Source organism: Anas platyrhynchos, chromosome 2 (assembly GCF_047663525.1).
Source record: "Anas platyrhynchos isolate ZD024472 breed Pekin duck chromosome 2, IASCAAS_PekinDuck_T2T, whole genome shotgun sequence".
NCBI lineage: Eukaryota > Metazoa > Chordata > Aves > Anseriformes > Anatidae > Anas > Anas platyrhynchos.
The window spans coordinates 146,000,802-146,015,574 of record NC_092588.1 but is presented as its reverse complement, the minus strand read 5'-3'; the positions used below and the strand labels follow the sequence as shown (position 1 = coordinate 146,015,574).

The following is a 14,773-nucleotide window of genomic DNA, read 5'->3' as shown; positions in this document are numbered from 1 at the left end:
TCATTCAAGCAATCAACATGTTGACTCATTTCTGTTTGGCTAGAGGTAATAGCTGTATTCTCCCATGTGTTCAAGTTTCAACCAAATTAGAGCACAAGGATTCTTCGCCCCTGGCTGACAGTGTTACACAGCTGTCAAGACAGCAGAAGGCTTTCTCCAGGTAAATGAGATCTGTATTGCTATGGCACAGTTCCTGCTAATCCTTTTATCTGATGTTGCCATCAGTGAGACCAACTAAGGAAGAAATACATGCCTTGCCCAAAATTATACTCTACTAATTGAGTTTCCTTGCAAAACAACAAGTTTCTAGGGGGAAAAATGAATAGTAATAACAATAATTAAAAAAAAAAAAAGCAACTGACAGAATTTATGCCTCAGCCTTTTGGACCACACTGCAAATATACAGAACAATACCACACCAGTCACGTATTTTTACAGGATTTACTGAAAGAAAAGCCTAGTACTGAGCTAGAGGCACTTTTACAATTTTTACAGTTTAGATTGTTCTGAAAGATGGCTATTCAATTTCACCAAAAAAAAAAAAAAGGTGCAATCACCATTCAGAAAATGATGGGTTTCACAAATAATTATCAGAAAGTTTGTTGCAATCTTGAAGTTTTATTGTTCTGCCTAACTAAATGGAGCTCAGTAAAGAAATGTGACTGAGAACCTCAAAGGCAGACTATGCATTACCCAGCTGTTAACTACTATGTCATATAGAGCAGAGTACTGCTAAATGTCTAGAAACGCAGAGAATCCAACAGGCATTGTGCTTAAGATCAAGAGGTTTGCAATATTTTTAGTCCACAGTATTAAGAGCCCAGAAGGTTTGGGAGCTGTACTGTGACTCTAGCTGCCTTCCCAAAACTCTGGGTCCTCTGTATCATAGTTAAGAGACATAGTTAGTATTGAAGGCTTTAACCTTTGAAGCATTTCTATTCCTTTACAAAATCTATAAAATTAGGTTGTGATTTTTTTTTCCTTCCTGCTTCTCAGTTATGTTTCTCTCAACTTCCAGAACATTAACAGAAATTGTTCCTCAGCTTGTCTCAGAAAAGAGCTATGGTTCCCTGCTTCTTCTGTGCACTAAGATAACAGTGCAGAGCAATTCAGCTCTTACAACAGATTGTTTCATCTGGTCAGTCAATACAGGTTCGCCTTTCTTAGGAAAAAAAAATCAATCTTAGCTATTATGAGAAGCAATGTCTAAGGTATGATCAACAGCATTGAATAATAGAAGCAACCCTAATATTTAGGTTGCTTTTCAATTATGAAAGATTATGACCTTTCCCTGAGATAGCTTTGTAATAGAAGCCTTTGCTGCAGACCTTTGAAATTCAGCAGAGAAAGCCCTTGGGCTAAAGAAGTACGTTCCCCTTTGTCTAATGAAATTCCATATGATTTTAGCTAGAATATCAACAGCTAAAAAAAAAAAAATTCTTTCTCTTGCATTCCCCAGAATATAAGAACAGCTGCAGTGAGTCAGACAAAAGGTCCATCTAGCTCAGTTTCCTGTCTTTCTGACAGTGGCCAGTAGCAGATGTTTAGGGAGAACGTATAAAATGCAGAGCATGCATACAGTGATATTCCCCTGTAAACCTAAACCTCCCACTTTCTGGCAGTCAGCAGTTTAGGGACTTCCTGAGCCTAATTTAAAGCCCACTATTCTGTGTATGTACTTAGATAGTATATTTCCCATGTGCATTACTTTGCATTTGTCAATATGAATTTTATCTGCCTAGTCTTTCAGTATTTAGGGATCATTGAGCAGCTCTTTAGACCCCATTTATTTATTTTTTTGTCACTGAAACACTTTGTACTATTGTCAGTCTTTGTCAAGTCCCACTTCTTCCCTTTTTCTACATTACTTAGGAGTATCTTAGATGGCACATTATGGAACAAACCCCGTAAGATTCAACCAGTAATCCCATGCCGTTCTAAAAAACGACCATTTATGCTTAAACTTAATTTATATATATATATTCTTCATCCTTCATATCCTCTTGCTTAATAATATAGTTTTAGTCACTTTACACTAGACTAACAGCCTTCATGACCTGTTCTGTCAGGTTTCTTCCAGATCCAAGTTTAAAAGATCATCTCTATTGTTTTAATTTATATTTTAATAATCTCTAAAAATAGGTTAAGGTGAATTCCTTCTGCTCTAGGATGTTCCTATTTGTCTAAACTGTTTTTGAAGATCTCCAGCTATGGAGAACCAAGCGTTCTTCCAGGAAGTCTATACAAGAACTATACCTATTTTACAAAAAAATAAATAAATAAAAATAAAAAAGTCTCAATATCTAACTTGAACCTTTACTGATAAACTTTTCTTCTTGCTTAGCCACCACAGACATGGCAAAAATATTACTTTTTTCCAGTTTGTCTTTTAATGACTGGAAGATTATCATCATATACTCAGCCTCAGTGTATTCCTCGTAAGACTGATAGTCCAATATTTTCCTGTAGGCAATGCCTTTCTCCCTGGTATGTGACCAGTCTCCTGCTCTTATGTGGACCAACAGGGAACAGGAACCCAGAGCTCACACATGCCTCCCTCCACCTGAAGATTTACCTAAGTAGAGTAAAGCAGTCATTAGATTCTGTCCTGTGAACTTCTATGATCTATCTCACTTCCTCAGTTGCCACTGGGGATTAATTTAGGAGCAAAAAGCTCTGATGGGGATTTACAAGCTTTTTAATGTCATTCTGAAATAAGCACACTGGGATTTTTAACTGAACTACAAATTACACACAACTTTTTCAAATTCTGCCTAATTAGGGGATCAAAAAACAGGGGTGTCTGTTCTCTAAACTACAAATAACGTTCATAAAATTGCAGCTGCTATTTATACCCTTTTCACATTACAAAATGATTCCAGCCATTTGATTCAAAAATACCTACACAACTGTTTTGTGTTCAAAAGCAGCTGGAGAGTGAAAGCATCTTTGGTTTGAGCATGGCTGGTCTGTGTAATTCCACTGCCTGATCAGTCTGTAAAGTATGATAAATCCTCTCTTTTTCCCTGATACAGCCTCTGGACACTCATAATACACCATCTGCCAAACAAAAGGACTCCCTTTGGCATCTCTTACAGGGGACACAAAACTTGAGTGTAATAAGGGGATTTTTCTATTCAGAATACTGAGCAGAAATGCTACCTACAGTCCTTGTTGGCTCTTTCTTTTCTAGACCACAAAACACAGACAGTATTACTACTGGTGAGCTGATGTTTAATCTTCTCTTTCATGTGTTAGCTTTTTAAAACTGAATCATACACATGGATGACCCTGCAGCCAGCATAGGAAAAGACATTATTTGGAACCATGTTGAATTATTTTTCTACCATTTAATATTTTTAGTTTAACATATATTCTTGTATTGGAAAGCATGTTTGTGTGCAGAAATTGTCTAGGCAAGGCTGGATGTTTCAGAAAGTCACCAGAAATATAAAGCAACTGAAACTCTTGATTTAAGGAACTCATGATCTTGGCAAAAATAAATGAAGCTTTCTGGAAAAATAGGGGCAGTTGCTTTAAACTTACACCTTCTCTTTCACACAAAGCTGCTTGTGCCATACCTCACATCTACGACAAGCTACATTAGCCTGAGTTTTGTACTAAAATAAGTAACTATTAAATTTATAAAATCTAAGTGTTCCAAGTAGGAATCAAGGCCTTATTTGCCAAAGTGTTAGCAAGGCAGATAATCCAGTACCTCAACTCTTTCAGCCAGCAGGTATGCTGAAATCTCTGCCAGTCCTTGCAGCATGAAGGTTTGCAACTAAAGCCTAGATTTTACTCAGCTGATACCTCTGACCAAGATCCTCAGTCTTGGATCATACCTATCAAAGCCAGACAGTACATATACCTAGTTATGAATCTTTACACTTGGTAGCTAAGTGTAAGCTAATATACTATAACATATTATTATTATAATTAGCTAGGAATTATTATTTCTGCAACTGCTGGTTTCCAGAGTAAAGATCTCACTGGCAAAACAAGGCAATGTTCAGCTGTACAGTTCATTGGTTAATGATTCCTTATGCTTAGAAGCCTGGTTGAAAATGTTGGGCAATGGGTTGCCCCATATTAAAAATAAATAAATAAATCGGTAAAAAAAAAACACAGAATAAGTCTTCAAGAAATTCAACCAAATCTTCAAAATCAAAGCTGAATGAAGGTCTGTCCAAACTGTTTCTTATTAGGTAATGCAAAATGAGGGAGTTGATAAATAAATTTTGACTAGAGGGTTGAGAATACAGTTCTTGGTGTTTCACTTTATCATCTTCACTTGACTGTGGAAAGTATCTGAATCATGAACTCTACATCCATGATCTCTGAGACAACTGCACAGCATAACTTTCCAGTCTAACACCAGATATGTGGAGAAGGAAAAATGATGGGACAGCAAAAAACACTTAATTTCTTAACTTGGTTTGAGATTGCTAAAGAAAGATCAGATTTTTAACACAAAATTTAAAACATTTTTTTTCTCAAAGTATTAATTTATTAAAATATTTTTTTAGGTTAGTTGCTGATGTTCCTAAAATTGTGTCAGCATTATAGACTGGCATGAGCACAAAGTGTAAAAACAGCAGTCAGAAATGTTGTTATTCCAAATGATGATCTGCTCTGAAATTGCCATGTTTATAAGTTGTAACTTTCAAAATGCTGTTATGTTGGAGGTTTTAACAAAAGTTTTGTAGACATTTGTGTTCACTGTTCACCATGTTTAACTTCTTGAGAAGAGGATTCAATAACAAAAATCAGTGAGCTGTACATAAGCAGTCAGTCTGTGCAATATATCCCACACACTACAGCCATGTTACATATACTTAAGATACATGTATGTACATGTTATATGTACTGAACGCATGCTACATGCACAGTCCATGTGCAAAATCTCACCAATACTGCATTGGCACATATCATCCTGCTCCAGGTTCCATCACTGTGCAACACAGCTGCAGCTCTGCTCCCTTCCAGCCCCACCAATGCTGACCACACTGCCTTAGCCTCTGCCGGGTAGAAGCTAGCTGAAACATAAATACTAGTTTAGTGTGACAAATTTTTAGAGTAATTTTATCAGACTTTACATTTCATATCTCTTTGATATTAAATGCACATTAATTAGATTATCTAATAGCCCAAACAGGTGGCACTGCACAACTGCAGAGCTCCTTAAAATCACTTTGGAGCTCCAATATTAGAAATATGCTACTCAACTCTACTTTTCCTTGCAGTAAATTCATAACCATAATACATGTTAATGTGTATTTGGTACATTGACTTCCTTTAACCTTAACCATTTAAAAAGAACTACTAGAGAATATTATATTTTTTAGAACATAAGAGAAAAGAAAAAAGCTTAAGCATTCGTACATTCCATCGCCATTTTCCATGGAACACTTCCAATCATCATTTTCATTCCTTCTTTAATGTTGGCAAGGAGAAATTAATTGCATTAATTCTTTAACTTTTCAACTAAGGAATCTAACTTTGATTTTTAAGATATGGCAGTTTCCTAATTAATTTCATTTGAGAACTTTCTTCCCTGAAAAAGGACTTCAGGCAAGGTTATATGTAACTACATATTTTGCCTTTGTTTAGAATCCTTGCGGCACATTTTTTTTTAGCACTTTCAAAGTAATTAATGAAGTCAAAAACTCTCTCATGACATCACATTCCAGCCATGCTAAATCCTCCTGCTTTAATATCCACTCTCTGAGCCTGGAGTAAATATGTGGAATTTAGCTTAGCTCAGTAAAATAAATTAGTGCAAGAAAAATCAGGTCCATCATGTGCTTTATTCTGTAGGCTTACACACTTTCCTGAAACTTCATGCCAGTCGTGTATCTCTCCCAAGATAAATATAACAGTATTTTATACAACTGCAAAAAGGTTAAAATAAAGTGAGGCAGGAAAACCTGGCTTTTTGCCAATTTCAAATAACACTGAAATATGTTATTCTTATCCACTGCAGGTTTACAAATTTTGCTGTGAGCAAAACACATTTTGCTGCATCCTTCCCTAAGTAATTTTCCCAGGGTAGAATATGGTTCTTCCTTGAAGAATTTCCTTTGTGAAAAAAAAAAAAAATAATAATAATAAAAATGGTAAAGCTTTTTTTTTAAGCTTATTTTCTTCTTCTTCTTCTCATTAAAGACAGTTTTGTGGAGTACATTACAATGAAATACCCGCTCCTAAGCACCTAATTATTCCAGCATCTATAGAAATCAGAGACAGGCAGTGGCAAAGTAACAGTTCTAAATTCTTCCCTAAAGGTTCCTTCTCTCCACACTTCTCCAGCCTGCTGGAGCACATGCTAGCTCAGTTGCTTAGAGACATATACCTGAGGATGCCAGAAAATTCTGCTTTTTGAACTGGGAGTCAGGGAACAAATCTTCATTCTGGTGAAATACAAAAATCCTCAAACCATCTTTCCCAAGGAGTATTAGTATCACATTGCCCAAACAATTATATTATTCTTTAACAACAGTGAGACTAGCTCTGCTCTCTCACAACTGTTAATTCATTGCAACTGGGGCACTCCCTGAAGCAGGTGACTGCCACTTGTTATACAAAATAAGGAGCAGATCCCTTTTCCATTCCTATGTGAACAACATGAGAAAAGTCCCTCCTTCATGCTACTGAGGTATATTTATACCACAGGTCATGTAGTTATCTTAAAGCTAGTTAGTTCATTTGGCCAAGTAGCCCAGAGCTCAGCATGGACAATAAAAGCCTATGAAATAGAAGCCCTAAGAAATAAAGTAAATATTCAATAAGTAGCCCAAATACAGCTTGCAACTGCTATGACCAAAGTGCTACTGGGCCCTGGGCTAGTTTGCTTAAAGCTGCTAAGGAATGTCTTAATTTATGAGCTATGTCCTCAGCACTCTTTAAAAGCTCTTTTCCTTTCTGCTCCACCCTGACTAGATGCAGAATTACCAAGGCACTGCTGTTAACTTATTTTATGTGTGAAGTTGGCAAAATCACATATGTCCAGTAGTTAATTTCTTCCTCTATAACCCTTTCATTCCATGCCAGTGAGGATGTCTTTTGTTCCCTGACCTGATATGCTGAAAGGTTTGTTTTCTTTGATTTTTGCTTTTTTACATTATACAAAATTAAAAGGAGTTAGATCTTGTCATTGTAAGTTAAACAGCTCACCAATATTTTGCTGCTAATAAAGCACTTTCCAGCTGCATTTAAAAATAATAATATGCTGCATTTAATAATAATAATAATAATAATAATAATAATAATAATAATAATAATAGACTTCCCAAGTCACTAAAAAATAGCACATTAATATATTTCATCAGATGAATAAACATAAGAGAAGTTTGAAAGAAAAGTTGAGGCCAGGGGCTCCAAGGCTAACATTAACTCCCAGCTGTCAGAAAACTACTCAGTGCTGGTACAGGAGGATGGAACAGCTGAAAGAGGGCTGAAAGCTGAACTATGATTTCTGCTTGGGCATTGAAGTCTCACTCACAAGAGAGGGTGTGCTTGGAATATTTCATTGTCCTCTTCATGAGCTGTCAACCTTCTAAGGACTATTTGCACCTAATTCTACCCCAACACAAAATTTCAGAGACCTGACCCCAGCCCAATGCAGTGAATGTGCCCACGCATTCACAAATATGATGGTTCTCAAATTTAACCTGAGGCCACCAGAACTGTAGGCAGGCACGTATACATCCATGGGACTGGCAAGGTTCTGAGGTAGAAGCCATAGTCAACTCTGTACTGTCAGAGGGAGATATCTAACACATGCTATTCAGTGGGTTACACATTCCCCATTGTCTTCTGTCTAATTCCACAATTAGCTGGGAGGCCAACAACACATATCCAGTAGTATCAGAGCTAAAGTTTATAACTCATGATTCACCAGGACATTTTTTTTCTTTTAAATGATGGAAAAACAGACAGCATTGCTGAGAATTTCAGCGTTGAATATACTTTGGCAAAAAGCATACACACTCTAGTCTGTGAACTTTTCCCTGCTGAACAAACCATACCTTCCAACTACAACAGAGACGAAAATGTGCTATGCAATATATATAATGTGTGAGTAAAATATATAATATTTTTCACATGAAATATGTGAAAATGTATAAGATGTATGCACAGTCAAATGCAGAGTCTAACCTCAAATGCAGCATTTAGGTTCCTCAGTGAACCCCTCAAATCAGGAAATTCCAAGAGGTAATGGGCCATGGTCCTCCCTTCTGTATCTCCATTGAAGCTGCTTTGCATTCCCAGAACTCACTGAAATAAAACATATAAAGCATTTCTATTCAGTTTGATTTATTAATATTTGTATAACTTAATTCATGCTTGAGACTAGTAGGAGATTCTATAGGGACATGTTAACATCATGATGAAACTGAGCTAATTTCTTCTTGGGTATAGAATCTTTGCATGAAAAACCTGAAATCAAGACAAAGTGTTCCTAAGACCAGTGAAGAGCTAAGAGCTCAGCAGTTAGGCTAATTTCCTCTCTCTCCTACAGATTTATGTGCAGCCTTTGGCAAGAAACCTGAACCTTCATGTAATATTCAAATATTAGCACATTTCATATAGAACAACACCATTTCAGCTTGAGCTATTTTAATTCCTTCTGTGAGGACAATGGAACAAGCCAAGCTTGAATCTGGCATCAGTCACATTTTTTATTTATTTGAATACTTATTTTTAACTCACATCAACAGCAGCATACTTTTCTCACACTGTCATAACAGAAGTAGCCCTTCTAATGTATTATAAAAATTCAAAACAGACTCACTAGTCATGGAAAAAGTCAATCTGAAAGAGCTTTTAGAGGGGTTAGAACAGCAATTTCAACTCATGAAGGAAATTTGGACATTTATCCCATTGACTTAACTGTGTTCAAGATGTCACCTTACACTTCTGTTATGTTAGCTGTGACTGCTACATTACACATTCAGCCAATCAGGAAGAAATACAGTTAAGTTTTGTTAAAAATATTTAAAGAAAATAAAAATAAAAATAAATAAAAAATAAAAATAAATAAATAAAAATATATTGGTCTTCGTTTCTATTGTGTTGGTTTTTTTTTCAGGAAACAAGACATGTAAGAAACATTTTCTGTTGTATTTTAGTTCCTGCTTTTCTTTTCTCCTACCATTGAAAGAGGTAAGCGTGGAATGCTTAATATTTTTAGATTTTATTAATTTAAATTATATTTAATAGTAATAATATATAAAATAGTATGTTATTTAAAAAAGCTGATCAACTCTAGTTAAGCAAGCTGCAGTCTGAACTCCTGCAAAATACTTCCCTAAAATTGCAAATGCTTCAGTGTTTGCTTACAGAAGTTACGCTGTAACATATTTAGAAAAAAAAAAAAATAATGGAAGGAAGGAAGGAAGGAAGGAAGGAAGGAAGGAAGGGAGGAAGGAAGGAAGGAAGGAAGGAAGGAAGGAAGGAAGGAAGGAAGGAAGGAAGGAAGGAAGGAAGGAAGGAAAAGTTATAGGCACAACAGAATAACTCCAGACTAGTTTATATTACAAATAAAATTTTCCTATTATTTTTATTATTTTAATGTACCTTCTGGACTAAATATTCCATATGCTTTCACATATTTATCTCATATATATATGGATTTTAGTGTAGACTCTCACTTCTCTAAAATACATAATATACTTTTCATATTTAGAGAAGCATAATTCCTTTGACATGTACTCACAGCTGTATTGAATTGTATTGTAACATTATGAAATCAGTATTCTTACAATGGAAATGGCATTTAAAAATATACCATACAACTTCTTTCTGAAATATGGCAAAACATTTATATCATAATGTTATCTGGGATCTAACTGGGATAGCCAAAATATGTGTATGATATCCCTTTTTGATATGTATATATAATAGAACTAGTTATAGATGCTCTGCTTTCCTTTTCATAAGCATTTCTATACTAGTGTAAACACAGAATTAAAAATGCTATAAAATAAATGGGAGAAAATCCACTAATATTTCTCATCTGAGAGATTTTCTTGTCTCTATAATTGTCAATACCTTGATAAATAAGTATGAAGAGCATTTGCAAGGCTGTCACATAAAAAATAGCTGGTTAACCTCTCTTTTGTACAAAAATAACTGGTGGAAAACACTGTCCAACATTATATCAATGTAATAAGACTGATTTCACTGGAGATTTCATGTATGCTCTGTAACTGAGGAAAATATCAGGAATGAAGATTCTTTTGTTTTGCAGATCCAAGTTGCCCCAAGAACATGATACAAATCCAAAGAATGCTCCTGAGTGCTTCATTTTACATAGGAATCTCTAATTTAGCTGATGGATGTGAAAAAGAACATGTAGCCAGATGGCTCCAAAATGACAATACAAGTGGATGGAAAAGAGTACATGTATTCAAAGTAAAGCCAGTGTTCACATGTGCTCAAAATTAAAAACTATACTCAAGGTAAACAACTGCATACCATCATATAATGTGGCCAAAAGTACTTGAGAAGTGTTTGTCCCTCTGCAATCAGCAATGGTGAGACCACTTCTTGAGCACGACCTTCAGTTTTGGTACCCTCACTACGAGAAGAACATTGAGTTGTTTGAGCGTGTGTTGAGAAGAGCAATGAAGCTGGTGAAGGGACTAGAAAACAAGACATATAAAGGCTGGCTGTGGGAATTCAGGTTGTTTAGTCTACAGAAGAGGAGGCTGAGGGGAGAACTCACCACTCTCAACTACCTGAAAGGAAGTTGCAACAAAGTAGGTGTTGGTCCCTTTTCTTAGGTGACAAGTGATAGGAAGCAAGGCAATGGCCTCAGTTTGTGCCAGGGAAGGTTTAGATTGTTTTTCAGGAAGAATTGCTTTATTGAAAGGGTGCAGAGGCATTTGAACAGTCTGCCCAGAGAGGTGGTGAAGTCATCATCTCTGGAGGTATTTGAGATGTGTGGATGTTGCACATTGTTTAGCAGTGGACTTGTAGTGTTAGGTGGATGGTTGGACTTGATGATATTTTAGGTCTTTTCTAACCTAAATGATTATATGATTCTATGTCTAATTAAATTAATTTGGTAAGAGTTATGAACAAGCCCTTGCTTGTCCATTCATAAATAAATAAATAAATAAAACTAATAATAAAATTATCGTTAATTATAAAGTTTTAAAATCATCTGATATATGACAAGTTATCTCATATATCAAGTTTGAGAACCACCTGATATGTAAAAGCAACTTTAACATGACCTTATGTTTTGTATTTCTTGCTAGGAGCATGTGGTATGTTAACGGTTCATTAAAGATGTTCCCTGACTGCCACTCAAGAGGTCCCTCCATTAACAGAACTTGTCTGCTGCTTTTTTTGCCAAGAGTGACCACTAGGATGGAGAAAGTCCTCCTGTTTCACAAACACACAACTGTCCACTGTTACCTCCTATGTGACTTGCAATGGTCTGAGAGAAGATTGTTTTCTAGCCAAGTAGAAAAAACAAAGTAATCCACAGTGTTAGGAACAGGGGGCAGAAAATGGAATTTCCTTGTTCACAAGGAATTGACCTCCTGAATGGTTGAGAGAGGTAAATAGCTACTGCACACAGGTCTCAGTGCAATGTAGGGATGTAGAATCTCTGAAATTCCTTTAAAGCATTGGGATATAATCACTTATACTACATGTAAATCACAAATGAGGAAGCTCCAAATTGCCTGGAAATATGGAGAAGTGATAGGTGTCAGGCCATTCCTGACAGATTCAGACATATCAATGCCAGAGAAAATGTCTTCTCAGCTAAAACTACAGTCAAAGCAGAAAGGAGTATGCATAGTTACCACAATGACAGCTGACTTATTTAGTTCCCCAAATTGTCTTCATTTGAATTAAAAATGCTTTCTAAGAAATAAAAAGACCTAACATTTTTCTGCACTTTTAATTTTTAAAAATAACAGCATTCAAATATTATGACATTATTCTAGACTGGCTTTTCATTTTTCTCTCTTTTTCTTTTTTTTTGGTTCTTTAATTATGAGATACACATTTTTTACTATAATACACCGTCAGTCAGAAACAAACATGTTAATTGGGTACACATTTTTGGTTTGTGCGACATGTCTAGTCAGCTCCCAAAGAAAATGAATGCAGTTTCACGTACCACAGGTTTGAGTAAAAATATGAAAGCTGTAGTGGAGAGTATTTACAAAGGCTATCTTCAGCCTCAGGGGCTAACCTCCTTCTGCAATATTGTCTGGCTACTTCCTTGATACAGAGCACAGGGACAGCTTAGGAAGAAAAAGCCCCAAGGCTAAATTAGCTGTTGTGAACACCCCACTTCTAAACACGCAGGATCTTTCATTATGAAATTAAAGTTCAGGTAGGTTTTAAATTCATCATGTGCTCATATACTGATGTCTTGATGTTGCCTCCAAACCCTTCTGCAGCTAGAGTTCTTCTCACTAAGCTCATTGCAAGTAGCTACAATACCCATATGTATCACTCTATTCTACCTGAGTTGAAATATCAGCAACACACAACCTTCCTGAAGTCTGCAGAATTAGCAAATACTGCAAACCTAGAGCTAATCATAGATGTACAGAGCCAATGAATGTTCTAAGAGATCACTCTGAGGCTGCACAAGATGGACAGACAAACTAGCTTCTTTTTACAGTGCTAGAAATGTTTCAATAGTCATGTGCATTTTGCATGCACATGCAAGTACTCTATAGTCAAGCGATCTACTCTCTGAAGTACAAATCTGAAATAAAGCAGCTTTTAATGGAAAATACGTATGTTTCCAACAGTATTTTTTCATTGAAATGTTCTTGCAGGCTAATCAGAGCCATCATTTAGAACAAATTCATGCTCCTCCTGGATCTCAGTTCATGAACTCTGCTTAGAAAGGGCTATGGGTTCCATAAAAAGCATCAGTCCAGAAATTTGTTCCACAAAGCTGACCTTCTGTCTGGCTTCCAGTGAAATTAATGGAATTTTATAACTATGGGCATCTTAAAATGGGGGCGTGTGATAAAGTCTGAAAGAAAATATCAATATTTAGGTTAGCAGATAACTCTCCAAAGTGCCCAACCTTTTTACAATTGCCATCCATCTCCTGCAAAAAGGAGTTTCGCATCCAGAAAAGAACAATAAATCTTATGAATGTAACAAAAGCAAAGGGGATGAACTTACTCTAAAAGCCATCCAAAGCAATACACAAAATGCATTCTTGAGAGACAACAGGAATATCTATATGGACATAATCCACAATATACTGTGCCAGAAATCTGATAACTAAGGACAAGAAGAAAAGACACATGCAAGAGTTCAGACCACATTTATGAAGAAAATTTCTAAAAAGTGAAAGCACAAGCTCTTTTTCCAAGTCCCAATTCCCTTAATTTTGTCACAGGAGCCAGTATTATCTGCAACAAAATGACTAAAAGTGGTCTCATATCATTCAACATCATCTAGATTGTCCCCTAATAGAGAATGACTTCAGCCCACATTTTATTCTCATACCTAGGTAAGCCACACTTTTAATTTGCTCTAGTACTTGAATAGAATCTGGAAGAGGAAAAATCTATTTTTAGGCCTACTTTTTGAAAGTTCATGTTAGTGGAAGTATATCAACTATGACTTCTAAAGTCTCTGGAAAAAAAAAAAAAAAAAAAAAAAAAAAAAAAAGACAGATAATTAAAACCAAAATAAAATCCCCAGAAATGCTCAAAGATACAAGATCAGATCTGACAACCATACCTATAAGTTGTGCATACAGTAAAGAACTATTCAACACAAGAAGAGATTGTAGGTTCTACCTTTATAATGTTCATGGAAAATTGCATCATTTTGTACTTAGTGAAGTACAAAAATAGGAAACAGTGAAAGGAAAGATTTTAAGAACAATTTAGTATTTCATACTGTTAGTTAACACCAGGACTTGTTAATACACTTGAAAATAAAATGAAATGAAATGAAATGAAATGAAATAAAATAAATAAAATAAAATAAAATAAAATAAATAAATAAAATAAAATAAAATAAAATAAAATAAAATAATAATAAAATAAATTATCATTTGAGCTGTGACTTTTGACTTAAGTTGATTAACTTCCCCATTTCTACTATGTTCATTCTTGTTGCCTTAACCAAATCCAGTTTTCAAGAGGATGCCAAGTTCTTGATGGAAACAGTCTTTTATTGTATGTCAATAATGTACTGGAAGTAGACTGAGCTTATATAGGAATAATTAATCACAGTTTACATTTAGGTCATTCAGCACATTTAATACTCACACACAAACAACATATAAAGATTAAAAATATTGTTTTGACACAATTCAAGAAAATATCATTTAAACGTATTCTAGGTCATTTGGACTCATCTTTCTTCCATTAATTTTAATGGAAGGGATGGACCAGATTCATAAATGGTTTGCAGTGACATAATTTCAAAGTCATTTGGACCATATTGATTTACTTCTGCTAGGTATCAGGGTATAGATCTCCCAGAAGAGAGTCAATTTGTTAACCAACATGAAACTACGTTGGAAAAATGCTCTCTTTTGGTGAAATCATATTGATCAAAAACCTTGCGTTACACATTTTCTTTCAAAAGTTTCATTTTTACTGGTCTCACCTTTCCTTAACACCAAAATATTTAACTCCCTTTAAAACTGGAAGTCACATGAGTAAGGTCCTTTAAATGAGCACAAAATTAGTCAGTTAATTCACTTTCTGAGAACATTTATATTCTTAGAAAATATTGTTGATAAAAAACAGATATAATA

General features: G+C 35.3%; 1 long non-coding RNA gene across 7 annotated transcripts in view; it reads right to left on the bottom strand.

Annotated features, from left to right (window-relative positions):
* Positions 1-14,773, bottom strand: part of LOC101789704 (uncharacterized) — a 208,769-nt gene that overhangs the window by 39,713 nt on the left and 154,283 nt on the right. For 5 of the 7 annotated variants that reach the window (XR_002398501.3, XR_011807081.1, XR_011807083.1 and 2 more), the window contains 2 exons: positions 8,161-8,280; positions 4,912-5,039 (listed from right to left, as the gene is read on the bottom strand). This is a non-coding gene — a long non-coding RNA (uncharacterized lncRNA). The remainder of the gene's footprint in view (positions 1-4,911; positions 5,040-8,160; positions 8,281-14,773) is intronic. The other 2 variants (XR_011807085.1, XR_011807086.1) reach the window with 2 other exon arrangements.